The sequence below is a fragment of the Psammomys obesus genome, unplaced genomic scaffold, assembly GCF_907164565.1.
Source record: "Psammomys obesus unplaced genomic scaffold, mPsaObe1.curated_primary_1811, whole genome shotgun sequence".
Taxonomy (NCBI): Eukaryota; Metazoa; Chordata; class Mammalia; order Rodentia; family Muridae; genus Psammomys; species Psammomys obesus.
In genome coordinates this window covers 12328272-12340504 of record NW_026591598.1, presented here as the reverse complement: position 1 = coordinate 12340504, position 12233 = coordinate 12328272, and positions in this window count along the sequence as shown.

Genomic DNA, 12233 nt, shown 5'->3' with positions numbered 1-12233 from the left:
AACTAAAAACAAACCATTATTTTAATGGCACTTAGCCAAGCACTTTCTCCAGACTTGGGTAAGAAATAAAAGATGAGTGATACTTGGAAATTTTGGATATTTGCTAAAAACAAAAAATGCAATCAAGAAATTGTGCACAGTGCCTTGCCCATAATAGGTACTCAATAAACAGTTATTCCTCATAGTTTGTTGCCATGGTTTTTAGTGTCTTATGAAATTTGTCTTAATTGAGAGAAAAAAAAAAGACCAAATATTTCAAAGCTTAAAGGCAGCTGTGTCCAGTCACTGTAAGGTTGTACAGTTAGTTCCTAGGGTGTTAGTCTGCACTAGCTGTCACTTAGAAACATGGGGTTCTGTAGGTTCTTGGTGCTAAGGGATACTTTGTCATTCTGATGAAGTAAATGTTAAGTGTCAGATAAGTAGCACAGAATAGTTCTTTCTGCAGGTCTGGGTTTTTGTTTTTGTTTTTTCCTTGCTGTTTTTAATTGTAAAATGTTACCAATCAAACATGTCGTAGCAGCTACAAAATAATTCACCAGCATGACAAAATAGTCAAAAAAAAAAAAAAAAGACGTCATCAGCACATCAGAAACAAAAGCAACTTTAAAACCTTTCTTTTAAAATTGTCAAATATATTTTATGAAGAATTTATAAAGGGGAAAGTATTGTAATTTATTGTTCATGAGGGTTTTTGTTTTTGTTTTTTTTTAAAATAAAGTGAATTTCAACAACAACAACAAAACCTTGAAAGTTCTCTTGCTGCTTTGGTGGCCCTGTGAGTTGTGCAGTCTAAGCCACAAGTGGGAAGTGAGGTACGCCATGGAAAAGGATTCAAGCTTAGGGCGTAAATCCTTTTCTCCTAGAAGAGAAAAGGATTCTTTTCTCCTAGAAGCCTTTAGCCTAGGAAGGTGATTGGATTACAGGACTGTGCATGCAGCGCCCAAGGCGGCCAGACGGTGTCAGAGCCCTGGAACTGGAGTTTAACTCCATGTAGGTGCTGGGAATGAACCCAAGGCCTCCGACAGAGCCATCTCTCTAAGCTGAGAGGTAATTTTTTTTTTTTTTCATTTATCCTATTCCATTTGAGGGAGTACTCAACCCAGATTTGATGGTTTCTATTACATATACTAAGTGGATGCAATTTCAACTGATAACAAGACTTCTAAGGAAGTCGTGGGTTTAGCTGGGAGTGGTGGCCCACGCCTTTGATCCCAGCACTTCAGGAGGCAGAAGCCAGGCATAGAGAGTTCAGAGTGAAACCTCGGGGAGAGAAATTGTCAGCCCTTTTTTTTCTTTCTTTGCTCTTTGTAAAATGCGTAGTTCCGCACAGTCTCCTAGCGCAACAGCTGAGGGGCAGGAACCAGCCCTGACCTGGACTGCCTTCCACTGCAGATACAGCCTCCGCCAACAGGCTCTATCTACGTAGGGTATTATCTTTTAAAAATTCCATTTCCAGCCGGGTGGAGGCAGAGGCAGGTGGATCTCTGAGTTCGAGGCCAGCCTGGTCTAACAGAATGAGTTCCAGGACAGAGAAACCCTGTCTGGGAGTGGGGGTCGAGAATGAAAAGTTCAATTTCAAACTATCAATTTGTAAGTGCCAGCACTTTTGCTGGTTCACAAAGCGCCAACATATCTTGTTCATTCTTGAATCTTTCACTTGCAGTAGGAGCTGATTGCCGGTGAAGAACGGAAGGTAGAACCAGCTGGCGATTTTGATCTCACCCCCGGCCGGTACTGCCGCCTAATCTCCGCCTCCAGTCACTCCAGTTCCTCTCACTGCAAAGCTTTATCTCTGCAGCAGAAGGAACCAGCCTTGCGCTGGCCTTCCTTGAAATTCAAATGTTGCTCGTCTTGATCAGCCAATCATAGCCAGCCTGCCCAGCGCCCTGCTCTGACGGTTCGTGGGTAGGTAGAAGCTCCTACGGGAGACAGCCCGCGGAGGCCACACCTCTAGGCACTTAAAGGTTGCGCTTCCACCTCGGCGAAGAGTTTTCATTGGTTAGAAGTGAGTTATTAAAAAAAAAAAAAAAAAAACAAAAAACCTAAACCTGGGCTTTGGACTTCAGTCTTTCCCAGTTCGGCCTGGTATTTCAAGCTTGGCCTGTTTGGAGCCGAGGTTAAGCAATCTGGCATCATTGAAGCTGTTGTGATCTCGCCCCCGAAAGAAAGATCCAGTACGGAAGACTAGCTTTTGCAAGTAGGACTTGAGTAATGTGTGTCATTCTGAGCTTCAGTTCCCAGAGCTGCAAAATGCTATTTACGTTTCACTGCTTTTATAAGGTGTAGAGGCAGTGCCTGCCACAGCACCTTCAATGGTCTGTGAGAGCGGAGTTCTGGTCAGCCAGGGCTGCCAACTGTGACCTTGTCTCCAAAAACAAAGGACCAAAACCACCAGCAACAAAACCCACCACAATAAATTTCCAGGAGGAGCTGTAATTCCAGCACTCAGGGAGGCAGAAGCAGGTGGATCTTTAGTTCAAGGCCAGTGTGCTCTACAAAGTGAGTCCAGGACAGTCAAGGCTACACAGAGAAACCCTGCCTCAAATAGATAGATAGATAGATAGATAGATAGATAGATAGATAGATAGATAGATACATACATACATACATACATACATACATACATACATAGAATTTCCATGAGAGGAGGAAGAAAGAAAGGAAGGAATCACCATGCCAGTCTTCAGAGAGAGCTTTGATTGTCTCCACTTTAGGAGACTCTGGTGAAGGCACTGCTCCCCTTCCTCAGGAAAATGTTTGCCTAGAATTTGAATGGGGTACAGATACCAGGAGTCCACATGGACCCCAAGTCGAGGGATCCTGTGTTGAGGTGCCCAGTGCACTTCTGCACGCCTGACTTAAAGAGGCCATGCACCAGGGATTCTAGTGATGACCACACAGGTGTGTCGCTGTGTGTAAACTCAGCAAGCCAAACCCTGTAGCTCTGAGCATCACTGCCAGGTCCTCACATGGGCAAGGCAAGTGCTCCCAAGTCTGACACAGTTTTTAGACTTCAGATACGTGACTACACTTCAATTAAAAAAACAAAAGTGGGGGGAGTTTCCTCTTCCACAACCCAAGTGCGTGGTTTATAGCTCTGTACCACCACATCTAGTTTATGCGCTGCTGAGAACTGAACCCAAGCTTCCTGTAGGCTGGGCAGACATGCCTACCAACTGAGTCACATCCCAAACAAACAAACAAACAAACAAAGTGAGGCTGGGAGTGTAGCTCAGTGGTTCCATCCCCCAAATCAATCAGCACTCAGGAGGCGTGGTGGAAAGTGGGGGCTGTCCGTAACTTTGAGGCTAGCCTGGTCTACATAGTGAGTTCCAGGCCAGCCAGGGCTACATAGTGCGACCCTATCTCACAAAACAGTAAATGTAGGAGGCAGTGGCACATGCCTTTAATCCCAGCACTAGGGAGTCGGAGGCAGACAGGATCTCTGGGTTTGAGGCCAGCATGGTCTAAAGAGTGAGTTCCCCAGGCAGCAAGGGCTACACAGAGAAACCCTGTTGAAACAAAACAAAACAGAAAACAAGTTGCATGCGGCGGTAGGTGCTTTTAATTCCAGCACTTGGGAGGCAGGGGCAGACAGATCTCTGTGAGTTTGAGGCCAGCCTGGTCCACAGAGTGAGTGTAGGACAGCCAAGGCTACACAGAGAAACCGTGTCTTGAAAAAGAAAAACAAAAGTATTAGGCAGAGTTGGGCATGGTAGTGCATGCCTTTAATCCCAGTACAGGGGCAGAGGTAGGTACACCTCTGAGTTTAATGCCAGCCTGGTCTTCATAGCAAGTTCTAGATCAGCCTGGGCTACACAGTGAGACCCTTTCTCAAAAACACCACTCTGGAGGGCCTGCCCTGGGTTTGCTCACTAACGCTGCAGGGCAGCGCCATCCACCACCCATCAAGGTCAAAAGCTGAAGGAACCAGATAATCGAGAAAAGTGTGGTGGGTTTCACCTGTCAGTCCCAGCACAGGGGGAACTGGGGGAGCTGGGGCAGGAGGATCACCATGAGTTGGAGGGCAGTATGGGCTACAGTAGGAGACTTCAGGGGGCAGGAGAGATGAATGAAAGTGAGGTTGCTGCTGCTGTCCCCAGAAACAGACAGGCAGAGGCAGAGAGCTCCCAAAAAGCAAACACCTGGGGGACATGAGAGCGGAAGCCGGAGGTTGGTGTCGGATGTGTTCCTCAAGCGTTAGTGTGTCTTTTTAAATTACATCTGTTCATTTGTGTGTGTGTGGACACTCACATGCCATGGTCACATGAGATAAGAGGGCAACTGAACTAAACCTGAGTCCTCTGCAGAAGTGGGAGGCTGAGCCATCCGTCCAGCTTCCTCCACCCTTTCTGTGTTTGAGACAGGCTCTCTACTCAGCCTCACTCTCCTGGTGAGTCCCGAAACTCCCTGTGTAGACCAGGCTGGCCTCAGACTCACAGAGATCCTCCTGCCTCTACTTGAGTGCTGGGTGTGTAGCGCCACTAGGCTCAGCCTGCTATCTTTCTTGCTTGCTCGCTCGCCTTCCTTTCTTCCTCCCTTTCTTTTTCTTTTCTTCCTTTCCTGGCTGTCCTAGACTCGTTTTGTAGACTAGGCTGGTCTCGAGCTCACAGAGGTCTGCCTGCCTCTGCCTCTGCCTCTGCCTCCGCCTCCCCGAGTGCTGGGACTACAGGCGTGCGCCACTGCGCCCGCCCGGCAGCCTGTTTTCTCGTGCAACCCAGAACCACCTGCCCAAGGGTGACACTATCACTCACAGTGGGCTGGGCCCTCCCGTATCAGTCATTAACTAAGACAATACTCCACCAATTTGCCTACAGGCCAAGATTATGGAAAGGTTTTCTCAATTAAGATCCCCTCTTCCCAGATGTGTCTGGCAAAAACCAACCAGGAAAATATTGTAAAATAAGCTACGATGCTCAGCTTCAAAAGTACCTATTACGTTCTTGCATTCAGAGAACATTCTAGAACTGATGCGGCAGAAAACCAGTGTGGGGGTTGTACGTGTGCTAAGTGGCTTACACTTGTTCTGCATTAATTACAGTCCAATAAAGCTACTTAACTAAAAGCAAACACCCTGACGGCTAGGCGCTATCAGGAATTCAGTAGGTGGAGCCCTTACACAAAACATTAGTTATTCTAATGGGAAAAGAGGGCAAAATGCGCTACAATGGGGATTCAGTGAGACATGGGTGTGCACGCCAAAGCACGGAGTGGATCTTCCGTCCCCTGGAGATGACCCTTCTCCCCTGGGCCCACCTGTCAGAATACACAGATGACAACTACCGGAGTCAGCCAAGGTGCTGGGCCTCCTCCAGCTGGCTCAGGGACCAACCGAGCCTGGCCCTGCCTTTCCCCGCTCAGAGGGTGGGATTTCCTGAAGCTGAGCAAGTGGTGGTGCAGCAGCCCTGCGGCTCCAGCTCATCAACAGTGTTGATGGGGCCCAGGAGTAAGGTTACGGTGTGTTTCAGGGAGCTGCAGGGAGAGTGTGAGCTTTGGAGCTAAATCTCATGTTTATCGAGGCCCACATCTCGACTTAGGCCCAGGCCTTAGAGGAGAAGCTTCCTGGCCTCAGGATTTCCTTTAAGTACGTGGGATCCAAAGAGTTCAAGGGGTCTTTGTAATAATTAATCGTTGTCAGTGACCTGGGTATAACTCTTGCTGTGAAATTCAGAGGTCCTGCCCCTTCGTGGAAAATTACCTACTGAAAGTTATAAGGGAGGCCACATAAGGCCCTGCCTTCAGCTGCGGAAGACACACAATTCGCAACCGGAAAGGAAAAAGGGAGAGTCTGGGGCCGTGGCGCAGTTGGTAGAACACGCACCAAGACATGGGTTTGACCCCCAACACTGAATAAATCCAGGTGCAGTGGTGAAGGCCCATGAGGCTCATGAGTTAGAGATCAGCCTATCTCAGGCAAAAGAAAGAGGGCTGGGAACATGGCTTATGCATGTGTTGTGTGCTACCGGGAAAAGTCTCGACACCCAGCAGCACACAGTGAGCGCATAATTAATGTCTGGGATTAACTAACTGATCACAGCAGTGGCAATGGCTGTACCTTTTGGACTCTGCTCCAGTATCATGTCCTCTCAGGAGCGGCTGTAACAATGACTTATTTTTTTTCCCAAATCGTTTTGCTAACCACATGACAATAACCTGTGTCATATAACATGTCCTAACCTCCCAGGAGGGACGCTGATGCCGGGGTGTCTGCTCCTGCTGGTTAATCACCACTACAGAGCGCCCGGTGTCAGCATACACCGCCTAAGCCCTTCCACATTGCTCAAAGCACCCAGGCTGTCTGTGCAGGCAGCCGTGTGGCCAGACCCTGGAGCTCTGGAAGGACAAGGAAGAAGGTGAAGAGGGATCCGGAAGGCTTATCACACACAGCCTGGCTCCTGGTAGATGAGGTTAGACAGTCCTGCGCTTTCGGGGTGTCCAGGAGTAAAACCACCCTCCAAAGAGCGTCTGCACCGCTCCCGTTTCTCGAGCTCACGAGCCTGCCTGTGGATTTTGTAAGGTATGGTGGGATCACTTTGGAAGCAATATTATCATGGTGGCAGTTTCTCCTGTGTGGTTAGCCAAGGCTTGGGAGATGCTGCTGTCTCCTGGTCAATAGGGACTGCAGGGCAGGCTCTCGGGCTACGTCTCAAACCCCCAAAGGGGAGAGCGCGTGATGGCACAGAGATGCACCGGCACCTCTTTCCTGTTTGTTGGCTTGTTTGGGCTTGGGAGACTGAACTCACCCCTGACCCATACTAAGCAAGTGCTCTACCAATGAGCCAGAGCCCCAGTCTGTTTGCGGGCAGGCAGGGGACAGAAGCAGGCTGTCCTGGAAGACAGTGACCTTGGCAAGCAGCTCAGATGGACCTAGAAGACAACACTGCTAAGAACGCTGACCATGGGTGTCCTCCCTTGAAAACTGCTGCTGCTCACGCCCATCTACACTGAGTAAGACGCTCCTCCAGGTCCCGCTGGCTCTTCCCGAGGGAAATGATGGAGGATTGTGGATGGACCCAGCCACTGCCCACACCACGGGCAGTCTTAGCAGCCGTTCCTCTCCCTCTTCTCTCCTCGATGCTTCTTCAAGCCTCCATGTCTCTCAGGGTGGCACAGTGCAGACGCACCCGCCTCCCATTCCCTTCTGGGCGCTGGAGTTTGCATGACCTGTCTGTTCACGATTACGGATGATCATCACCCAGGACGCCCACCCAGTGCTCTCATCCCCGTGGTACACCCGAGGCCTTATTCCTACTTCTAACCTGAGTCAAAGATGCTTGGTAAGATGGTGTGTCAAGATTCCCCTCTCTACTCCTTGGACATAGGAGCCAAGAGAAGCCAGGAGGCGGCCATAGCTTGTAGTTCAATACAACTCCTACGGACAAGTGTGAGGTCCTGGACTGAACATGGCAGTTGGGAGCACATATTGAACTCGGAGGTCCGGAGTTCAATTCCCAGCAACCACATGGTGGCTCACAACCATCTATAATGAGATCTGGTGCCTTCTTCTGGCCTGCAGGTGTACATGCAGACAGAACACTGTATACATAATAAATAAATCTTAAAAAAAAATTTAAAAAAATGGAGCTGGGTGTGGTGGCACATGCCTTTGATCCCAGCTCTCTCTATTGGCCAGCCTGGTCAATAGAGAAAGTTCTAGGCTATACAGGGAAATCCCTTCTTGAAAAAAAAAAAAAACAGTTTATATTGTTATATATGCCAATATAAAGTATTCATGTAATTATATGTTATTTATGTATTTATATATTTACAAATATTTTAATATAAATAGATATTTTATATAAGTATATATCTGTGCTTTACATATAATTTGATGTATATATTTAAATCTTATTGTATATATTTGTATCTGAGTGTATGTATGTGTACCGATTGCATGCCTAGTACCCTTGGAGGTCAGAAGAGGGTGCCGGGTCCCCTGGAACGGGACTGGCAGGTAGTTGTGAGCTACCACGTGGTGCTGGGAAGCAGTCAGTTAGGTGAACATCCCACAGTGCTGGGAACGGAACCCAGCCCCTCACACATGCTAGCCGAACTGCTCTACCCCTGAGCTAGACGCTCAGCCTTCAAGGGGAATTCTGTACAGCATTAAGGAAGCTAGAGGAGCCAGAGGAGCAGTGAGAAGAAAATCCTTCCAGTGCAGTGGGGGATATTCGGTGTGTTCAAAGAGCAGGCCAGAGCCAGGTGTGGTGCCTAGAGTCCCAACACTGGGGAAGAGGAGCTGGGAGGATCTGAAGGTAGACCATTCTCATCCACACAGCAACCTCCATGCCGTTCCGGGCACCACGAGACTCTACTGCAAAGCAGAAAATCCAGAAGCAAAGAGCAGGCCAGGAGACCAAGCGTGTCTGAAACTTGCAAGAGGGAGACGAGGGAAGTAGGTGATAAGGTCACAGAGCTAACAGGTCACAGGAAACCTGCGTGCCACCAAGAATGTTGGCTTCTTTTGTGCCAAAGGATGAATGTCCCAGGTCCACGGACCTGTAAGCCAAAATTTTACTATAGCAACGTAGTGGCTTTGTAATCATTTACATGATAAATATAAATGTATTTCTATTTATATAATTTTATGTATGTCAGTGTACCACATGTGTGCCTGGTGCCCTTGGAGGCCAGAACAGGGTGTTGGATCACCCATAATTAGACATTGGCTTTTTTTTTTTTTTTTAAAGATTTTATTTATTTTAAATGCTCTATGTACATGTACATCTGTAGGCCAGAAGAGGGCAGTAGAGGGTATAGATGGTTGTGAGCCACCGTGTGGTTGCTGGGAATTGAACTCAGGCCCTCTGGAAGAGCAGACAGAGCTCTTAACCACTGAGCCATCCCTATGGCCCTGACACTAGCTTTTACTGGAGTGAGTTTTAAGCAGAAAAGCCATAGAGTTGATGTATATTTTTAAGGTGTGTGTGTGTGTGCGCGCGCGCGCGCGCGCACACACATGTACGCCTGTGCAATGGCACATGTGTCTGATGTCTATTTTGAAGGCCTGATGCAGCCATCATATTGAGAGCAGACTCCCGGGAACGGGAATGGCAGAAAGGAAATTTAGGAAAGAGCATCTCAGCAACTTAGTCCAGGATATTGATGACTTGGCCTGAGGTGAGGAAATGGAGCAGGATACCAGGCTACGGAGATCCAGATGTTTTCTGAAGATAAGCTGGGTCTTGACGCTAGATTGCACCGGAATGTGAGAACGAGGGATTGCCCTCAGAGGGGTTGGGTCTGCAGCTTAGTTAGCAGAATGCTTGCCTAGCACGCAGGAAGCCCTGGTTTTGATCCCCGGCATTGTATAAGACTGGGCGTGGTAGCACACACCTGTACTCGCAGCACTCAGGAGGTAGAGAATCAGAAGTTCAGAGTCTGTAGTTCAAGGCCAACCCCGGGCTACTACAGACCCTGTCTCAAGGTAGGTCAGGCTTCATGCCAAACTCCTTTAATCTGGGCACTTGGGAGGCAAAAGCAGGAGGATCTTTGTAAGTTTGAGGCCAGCCTACATAGCAAGATCCAGGCCAGCCAGACTACATAGTGAGACCGTCTCTCAAAACAAACCACAAACCCCACCATCAATGTTACAGCTTGAGCAGCCCCAGAAACAAGCAAATGCAGCTCCGCCTTCTCTTGTTGCTCCCTCAAGTCCTTTAAAAACACTACCATATCTAAATACCATCAAGGAGAGAGATGGCATCTGTCTGGCAACTGAAAAAGACACTGAAGAGAGAAAGCTGGACAGTGTCCGTCTTAGAGGTCACAGACAGTACCTCACATTCACGCGCATACACGAACAAAGGGTAAACTGGGGCCATCGACCTTGTGTGCGTAGCATCATTTCATAGGTTGGGGTCCTGGACTGAATAAACAGAGAGAACCCCCCTTCCTCCAGCAGAGCATTCATCTCTCTCTGCTTCCTGACTGACTGCGGTTTCAGTGTGGCTGCTGTTTCCGGCTCCATGCCTTTCCTGCCGTGATGGCAAAACAAACCTTCTTTTCCTTAAGTTGATTTTGTAAGATATTTTGTTGCTGCAATGAGATAAGTATTAAACTAATACAACAGGGGGTGGGGGGAAGAGAAGGAAGGAAAGAGAAGAAGAAGAGGAAGATGAAAAGTGAAATCCCATCTACCTGTGTGACCAGGGGCTTGTGCTAATAGGGCCAGGTGGTAACTCTCTTATTACTTTCTAAATGCTTAGCATTTGTGGGGCCTTAGGCTTGCAATCCCCACCACTGGGGAAAAAAAATGGATAAAATAAAATAGGTATAACAATCCCTACTTTACATAGGAGTTTGTAAGTAAGGGAGGTACTGGGTATAAAGCACTTTGCACAGTACCTAGCACCGGAAGCACTCAGCGGGTGTGCCTGTTTTTGCTATGCTAGGTGACCGACTCTAAGAGAGCAGACATCTTATCTAATGTGCGTTGTTTACCAGCTTTGGGGGTGCTCAGAAGAACCAATGTTCAGGGCCACGGCATCCCCCTCCATAGGACCCCCGCCCTTGGGTCCTGTCCTGGTGGTGCTGGGGGCCTCAGCTGTGCTCAGGGCCACACCCCTCTGAGGGACAGCAGCCAGGGCCAGGCTATTGTTGTGGCTAAGATTCTTTCCCCAAATGGAAAACCACAAATTAGAGAGGAGCTTTGGCTGGGCTCTCTGGAATTGAGGGAGGCCACTGGTCCACCCAGGGTCTTCCTTGCAGGTCAGTGTTCCTACCTTGGGGCAAACCTCTCAAGCCTGCATCCCGTCTTCTCTCTAAGCCTCGTGCCCTCCCGGAGACCCCAGCTCCTGCTGTCCTCTGACCTGAGGCTCTCAGGGCTCTTTCACCCCCCAGCCCAAACACCAATCCCCTCCAGGCCCTGCTCAAATCCCCTCTTTGAAGCTCCCCCACCCCACCCGGGCAGAACAAATCGGCCCTGCCCCACCCCCTGTCATCTGCTTTGTTCATCTCTCTGTGCAAACAGCAGGGCTGATCAGTCTTCCTCCCCTGCCGCCCTCAAAAGTTCCTCAAGAGTTTTCGACCCCCTGTCTGCCGACCCCTCAGCGCAGGTAAAGTGTTCCAAATGATCTGTTGGCAGCAGCTGAGGGTGAGGCTGCGGGCCAGGGAGAAAAGGCTTGTGCTGAAGGTATCAGTCCAAGTCTGAGGACTGAGAACCCAGGGGGAAGGCAGATCCGCCCAACATTTCCAGAGCTTCCCGAGGTGCTGGTGACTTCTCAGCACCCCTCAGACTGTGCAAAAGCCATAAAAAGAGTGGAAAGCCAGGATTTGAATCAAGGCAGGCCTGAGGTGTGGATGGCCGTGGCCTGGGGGTGGTAGCTGGCTAGGGAGGAGTAGACAAGAGTCTCCTATGTGACAGTGTAGGCAGGGGGTCTGAAGCCAGGCTTAAAGGCTTCTCAGCCCCCGTCTCAGGATTCCCGACACTGACTGGAGCTATTCCTAGTCTGGCGTCAACCCTCTCCTGAGAGGGGCCACTTCTGAGTCCGGCCCATTCCCAGCTCAGGTGCTCCGGGAATGAGGTCGGATATAGGAAGGAAACAGCCCTCAGACTTGGCCTCCCCCACCCCACCCCCCAGGTCCTGGCGAGTGGGCAGGAAGGAGCCACTTTAAAGATCTCCCTGGGGACCCATGACTAGAAAGAGATCCGGCGCTTGCTGAGTGCCCTGAGAAACGAGGGCAGCTGGACAGAGGGCTGTGGGCCCCATCCTCTTAGGACAGACAGATATATATGACTTCCCATCCTCCAGCTTTTTGTCCCCCTTAACCTTCCCTTCTAGCGCTTTTAGGGGCCCTCTCGTGACGCCCACCCATCCGCCCTCTCCCATGCTGGAGCTCTATGTGGTCCAAGGTCTGAGCCTGTTCTTGAACATTGTGTCCACTGGAGGCTCTCAAACCCTCACACCCCCCCCAAACCAAAGACCCCCGAAGAGCAAAGCTATGGCACTGCCCTCTGACTAAGGCTCCCTGAAGTCTCTGCTCTCTGACAGTACTAAGGCCGAGCTAGGAAAGCAAGAAGTCTAATTAGGAGGATTCCTGTTACCCCCTGGGTTCCCCTTCCAGTAGTCTAGCGGCTGTCCTTGATTCCCAGAACGCTGCTGTGAAAGGGCCCCTGTCGGTCCCACCCGGATGCCCCTTTAAGACCAAAGGGATGGGGGTGGCCCTGGTGAGACACTAGGTCCCATCCTCCCCTTGGCAGACCAGGTTTCCTGCCATTGACAGCGTCCTAG